Here is a 6974-nt window from a genome sequence, read left to right as displayed (position 1 = left end):
AAAAAACCCCCAAATCAACAAAAAACCAACAACAACACCCCCACCCCCCAGTTTTGTCACTGCTGCACTCCTAATGTGAACCAGATTGCCGCAGAAACAAAGCAGGTCATAGGCTAGAGAGCAACCTTGGCTGCAGCCTGCCCCTTTTTGTCGGCGATTCCCCTGATGTCCTGCTCTGTGCTGCAGACCGCTGCCTTCCCTCTCTGCTTTTCTCCTTTCATGCCCTTACAGCAGGCAGTGGTGGTGGGAAGGAGCCTGCTGACATGGTACAGGGCAGTTCCACAGCCTCCTGTCTCCACTGTGCAGGACAGAGCTGTGCTGTGCTGTCCTTTTCTTACCGTGCATACTGGTCAAAGTGTCCTTCGTTAGGACTGTCCAGCACGGCATGTGGTGATACCCGCCATAACTGTTCATTACTTCTGTGCTTCCCTAGTAAGTCAGGCCTTGGTTATCACTGTCCTTATGGAAATAGTTTTTGTGGCCATGTAATTAAAGCATGTCTAATCATGAACTCATATGAGGAACTAAATTTGGGTTGCATATGTAACCTCACATCTGGCACTTTCTACCTTTGGAGTGACTAACTTCAAGACCTCATTGTTCTTTTAGCTTCGACGTATGTGTGTGTAAGAAAGATCTTTATGTAAACTAAAGCAGAATGTACAAGCCCGACATTCTGCAAAGCCTTCTGAAACAGATTGTCCACGGTTTGGGTTTGTGCCATGAGAGCAGAAGTGCGTCTGCTGTTGAAGTTCTGGCAGACACTGTGCTTAAAACTCTCTTCTCTGTTTTGGGTTCACACATAGCCAAAAGTCTCCTGAGAATGGCTGGAGACACAGCGTGGTTATCACTTGATCTCTGGCGCCTTCTCTATCCCACAAGAGAATTAGAATGCCTTTTTTCTGATTGCTCTCATTCGAGAGATTAGGTGTTGGAAAAATTAAAAAGAGAAACATTCAAATATGCATCTGTCTCCTTATTACCACTTTAAAATGGGTAGGTTTTAATGGTACATTCCATCTCTAACCCATCAACTTGAGTTTAAAACCATAAGGTTTCTGCTGAGTAGCGTTTCTTTTTTAAAATGGATTTACATTGTTCACGCAAGGGACGAGAAATTAAGTCTTTAGCTAGTAGAGCCCATGAACTGTGAGAGGCTTCTATCGCTGACTTTAAAATGTTTGTGGGTCATGAATTGCAGGACCACCATGTGCCTACTGCAGTGCTTTCCTGACCCCAGTTTGTAGGGGCAGGGCCCAGGCTGGAAGTTCCTGAGCTGCCTTTGGGTCTGCTCTTCCCCAGCTGGCAACAGCTCTTGGGAGAACAACTTGTACCCCAGCATGGCATCAGGATGAGGGCAGGGCACACGTTCAGCCTGGGAGCCTGAAGGACATCCTAGATCCATCCATGTGCACTTCTGACTTTTCCCTGACCCACATTCACAAAGCCAACTTTGCCATAGGCCTGTGTATGCTTTTGTCATTGTTACACAAGTGGAAAAGCTTCTGGTGTCTGTGAGAGTTTCTGTTTTATACTCTGTGATTTCCCCAGAAGTTTCTAAGCTGGTTTTGTAGCCAACTGTCACCAGAGCACAACTCAGTGCTAATCAGCTGTATGGAAAGACTGATTTTTTTTAGTCAAGTCATGTATGGCTTAAATGGACTGTAATCAAGGTTAGGCTCCAAATAAAATTTCATAACAGATTTATCTGAAAGCATCTATGGTAAAAATATAGTCAGATTGGCTGACTCTAGGCAGTACAAACTCATGCTTGTATTATTTCTGAAGTATTCAAACACCGTGGAGTTAAAGAAATTCATCTAGAGTTTATAATAGTGTTTTTTTTCCTTACAGCTTACTAAGTAGCTTAGTAAACAAAGTGATTTTTCATAGTGTGTTAGTGAAGAATCTTCTCCCCCCCAACCATCACATGAAAATGCTTTGACTGATTTTCTTAACCTTCTACTGCAAAATGCATGCAGAGGGCATTTTGCAAAGGCCCATTGCAACACAGGACGCAGTTACTGTGCCACCTACATAAAAGTGAGAGCTCATGCTTCAGGTTAAAACCTGAAGGATTTTATCAGTCGGCTCAAAGGAAAGACTCCTCCACTGGAGACAGTAGGAAAACCACACACAGTCTGTAGGGGTGTTTTCACCCGCTTCCAGATGACAGACTGAAAGCTTCATGGGCAGCTCCTATCTCTGAGCTGAATGTTCCCAGCCCTTGGCCGAGGCACACAAGCTCCCCATCTGTGGTCGCCTTTCCTGTTGTAAATTGAAGGAAAATGTAAGGTGGCTTTGCTTAAGCCACATCTTTTTGGCTTTCTACAGATATTATACATTAGATACAAATAGTAATAATTGCTATGTAATTACTAATTAAAAGAAACCTTTTTATTTTCTTTATTGCAGTCCCATACATGTTTTTTCAAGGATATTTAATCGGGCAGATATTCTGAAGAACAACCAAAAATCATATCTTAGTTGAAAGATTAGAAAAACAGTATTCCATGCACCATTTTGCATAAGAACAATTTACATATCACCTCCACTTCTATACAGTTGGGTCATTTCTGTGCAAGTATTGTGAAAAAAGAGTAATCAGCCTTTTGCAGTGAAGATGTTTGGATATCCAGAGCATACTATCACACTAAATTAACAATTGATTTCTTTTCCATGTCTAAGCGATGGATTAGCCTTTTGTTAAGCAGGCAAAATGCGGAGGCAGACATGATGGAAAAGAAAATAACTTTTTAAATTCCCTTGGGATTTTTACACTTCAGTGCATCGAGAGGAAGGGGTGGAGGAATCCTTTCATGCCCTGTTGTAGGGTAGGGAAGATAGATGGAGGTGTTATAGTCAGCATAAGTTTGCAGGCAAGACTGATGTTTGAACTCAGTGGCTTGATGCACACAGATGTTCAATTCGTATGATGCTGTGAAGTCACCTAGGCCTCACCGACTCGCTACTCCATTTGAGAGGGTGATACCTCTGAGAAGAACACACAGCTCAGTTCCCTGGCTGCTGAGTGGGGAGCTGGCACAATCATCTGAGGGACTTGGTACAGAAATGCCAGGCGAGTCATTAACTGAGAGCACGCCTAGATAGCTGGCTGAACATCAACAGCAGCGTGACCCTACATTTATGGCTTTGAGGGGACTACTCATGGATATCAAAATGATTTTAACCATGCAGCAAGTGCTGCTCTGGGCAGTCCTTCTGTATGTGCAAATTGAGGTCTGTGCAGATATGCTGGTAACAACTGCTGGGATCAAACCCTAGGTACTCACACTTTAAAAAAAATCCTTTTTTTGTAGGTGTGAAGTCTGTTTAAAATAATTTTCTAAGCATTAGAGAGACCAACTGCTGCTAACTGTTTAGAGGGTTGGAGTAGTTATGCCCATGCACTGCAAAAAGCAGTTATGACTACTATATGGATTGTTTTATTTAAGGAGGGACTTGTCGTTTGGAAGGGAAAAATAATCACCTATTCTCTTCTCTCCCTTTTACAAAGCCCATTGAAGTCAGTGGGAGTATTGGCATTGATTTGTGTAGGCTTTCATCAGGCCATGTGTACACACGACTTTAAACTGGAGGGTGAGAAGGCATATGGTTAAATAGAAAAGAAGATGGGGGTGGAGTTAAACGCAAGAAAATAGTAGAACCCTTTATCTGTTAATTAGAGTTTACATGGCTTGTGGAAAGCAGCATTCCTCCAGCACAGCATCCCTTTGCTCTGCTACTTCATTTTTACTTCTCCCAGGTCATTTATAGAACGCTAGTAAACCATGCCCTGCATAGCACTAACCACTTAGCCACTCTGATGTGACAGGAAGGAAGGAGTTGAACAAACTTCTCCAGGGTAAAAAGGACTTCTAATTTCTGCAACTGAAAACCACTCAGTGAAATCTGTTCTTTGGCAGCAACACCTATCCCTATCACAATAACTTTTTGCTGAGTTAACCAACAATATCTAATTGCTCACTGCCTTTGGAGAAGCAGAATCTGGTAGAACCACACAGTTTTCCTGATGAAACCCTGCTAGAATGCTTCAGCTGGAGCTGGAAGGGCTGACTGGACAGCCTCAGCTCATTCCCATATCCGTTTTCTCCTGGTTATACCCACCAGAAGACAGTGACAATTGGTTGCAATTAGAGAGGAAAAGTGCCATTGTATTTGACGCTAGGCTGGAGGACTCCGGAGATGTTGTTCAGTCGCTGGGTGTGTCTCAAACGGCTGGGTGACCTCGGGTAAGCCATTTGGGACTCAGACTTATGATCAGTTTATGACAATTTAACAAGCCATTGTGTCTCAGTTGAACGGCAGTGACTGTCCTTGTGTGCACTCTTACCCAGGGCACACACACGGGCTGGTGTGATCCAAATTGAAGATATACCAGTGAATTAAGCCAGTACCACCAGCTCTGCTGCCGTGAGATTGTATTCCTGATAGGAGAAATAATCTGGTTTAAAATGTGAAAGGTTTTTTTGGTTTTGGTTTTTTTTTGCTGCATTGTATTTAACCTTAATCAGTTCCCCAGTGTAGGTCTCTCTGCAGGAACTGTTATTCTGGGAGGGAAAAAAATGTTGGGCATAGAACAGCAATGCTAGTTTAGCCTGTGTTGAAAGAAGTCTGGTTGCCTTGTCCGTACCATGCAGTAAGAGGGTGTGCAGGATGCAGCAGATCAGTTGTTGCTTGAAGATACTTTAAAATGGTTGTGAGTCTGACCTGCTAGATCCAAATCAGCAAAGCTGAAGCTACATATCTCTGTGGATCAGAACATTTGTTCCCCATATAAAAGAGGAGGAAGAAATGTTTCCTTTTTTCACACCCACCTCCATTTTCTGACCAGATTGTAAGCTGTATAGTGGAGGTGCTCTTGCTCCATGTTGGTACAGAGTCCAACATAACGATGCGCTGATCTTATCTGCCTACAAGTAAAAATAAATCACAGGAGTAATTGAGGGAGCGGTGCGCTCATCTGTCAGCAGAGAAAAGCAGAAGGCAGCAATCAACTCTGAGTTCATAAGCTTTGTTGTATGCCAATTAGCTCTGACCTCAGAGTAGTGATAAAGGTATAATCCAGCCCCTCGTGAGTCCCCTTTCATAGGTTAATTTCCCCCAGTAGGTCTTTTTATTACTGTCATAAGTGCTATTTTTATAAAGTAATGACTTTGCTACAGAAACATTATCTTAATAGTACAGTAATATCAAGTTATTATTGCACACTATACACAATTCCTGTTTTTAGGGCAATGTTTTAGCCCAATTTTTTATTTTGGTGGGCAGACAAAATAACAGATGTATTGTTTCTGTGAGTTAAAGAGGATGCTGAAGTTGTGAGCACAGAAGGATGAAGTGAAGAGAGCTGGTGGAGAGGACAGGTATCTGTTACCACAAAGAGGAGACGGTCTCTGAGGGGTTGCAAGGCCCCAGAGAATGAGGAAGACAGAGCCCAGCCACTGCTGGGCCAGGGAAAGCAGCCACTTATTGCACAAGAAGTTGTAAATCGATTTTACTACAAAGATTTAATTTCTTGTCTGTATGTAAGCTGAACTGATAGACACTAGCTCTAGACAAATTGTTCTTTGCTCAGCTGGCTTGCACTCAAAAGCAGACTATTTGCAGTTTTTTCTTAGGTGCTGGTTAATAACAGCTATGTATTGGTTCTTATAATTGTGATCATACTTTACCATGACAGTAAATATTGGAGATAAAAACAATGCGCAAAGAGTGGGATCTAGGTGGGTCACAGTCAGGCTGCCACCTGACTCCTCCACCAAGAGCTTCACACCAGCATATTCCAGGCCCCTGAAATGATTGCTTTTCTTATGTAGTAGCTACTAGCTAGCAATTAAATTTCTGTCTATAGAAAATGAGTCCAGCTGGCTCTGTTTCCTCTCTCTTCAGGGACTCTTCAAGGTTCTAGGTTCCCACAGCCGGGCTTCCATGGCTTCAAAGGCATAATTTGGCACATGCCCACTGGCATGCTTATGTCAAAGTACACGTACAGAATTTCACTGTTGAGGATTTGTGCCTCAGGGAAACTTCCACTCTGAGGTGAAATTACTTCTTTCCAAATGCCATACTTGAACTATGTAAGCACACACCCTTCAACATAATAATAGTGACTTCCAAATGCAAAGACATAGCCTCTGATTTACAGCAAGCATACCCGCCACAGATTACCTCTTAAGATATCTGAAAGCAAAGTGTTCTAGCAAGAACTATTTACCCTAGATTCTCCCTGGTTACAAATCATCCTTATGCATTATGCTGGAGGAACAATAAAACAACCTTGCATTACCCCTTACAGACTGACAGGCAGATCAAAATCTGGTTTCTTACTTTTCCTCCTTCAGACCACGTTGCTCAACTCTAACCTCCCGATTAGGCCACGCCTTTTTGACATGAATTCTCATTTTTTTCCACCAGACAGAATTTTTTGTGATGAAGGATTACTGAATGACAAGTAGTGTTCCTTCATGGAAAGAAGCCACAGAAGGTTTGCTTGCCAGATGAGACACCACAGTGGCTTGTCCAGTGAGTGTCTTTCCTCAGATAGTTCTTAGTAAGATGTTCTGGTCCCATAATCTTGCTCTCTTTGTCAACATCTTTTCTGACACACCCAACAAAGGTTACATAAACAGCATCCAAACCAATGACACTCCACACTGACAGTGATAACACAGATGCAAATGTGAAAGCAGAAGGTGGCGGAAGGGCAAAGAAAAGTTATGTCTATGATACCACCAGTGCCCTTCAGGTTTGACGATGCACCAAGCCTCAATACAAGAACTAGAATTTTTTGTCATTTCATTTCTACTGTCCCAAAGGAGTGTGTTCAGACAGACTGGTTGTCCAAGCTCCCACTGCAGTCATTGGAGGAAGAAATATGGACGGTACTATTTTTCAGAGATACCAAATTGGATTTGTTTGTTAGAATGTAGTGACTTTTTTTTTTTTTTTTT

The sequence above is a fragment of the Meleagris gallopavo genome, chromosome 6 (assembly GCF_000146605.3).
Source record: "Meleagris gallopavo isolate NT-WF06-2002-E0010 breed Aviagen turkey brand Nicholas breeding stock chromosome 6, Turkey_5.1, whole genome shotgun sequence".
In the NCBI taxonomy this organism is placed as follows: Eukaryota; Metazoa; Chordata; class Aves; order Galliformes; family Phasianidae; genus Meleagris; species Meleagris gallopavo.
Note: the sequence above shows the minus strand (reverse complement) of the source record.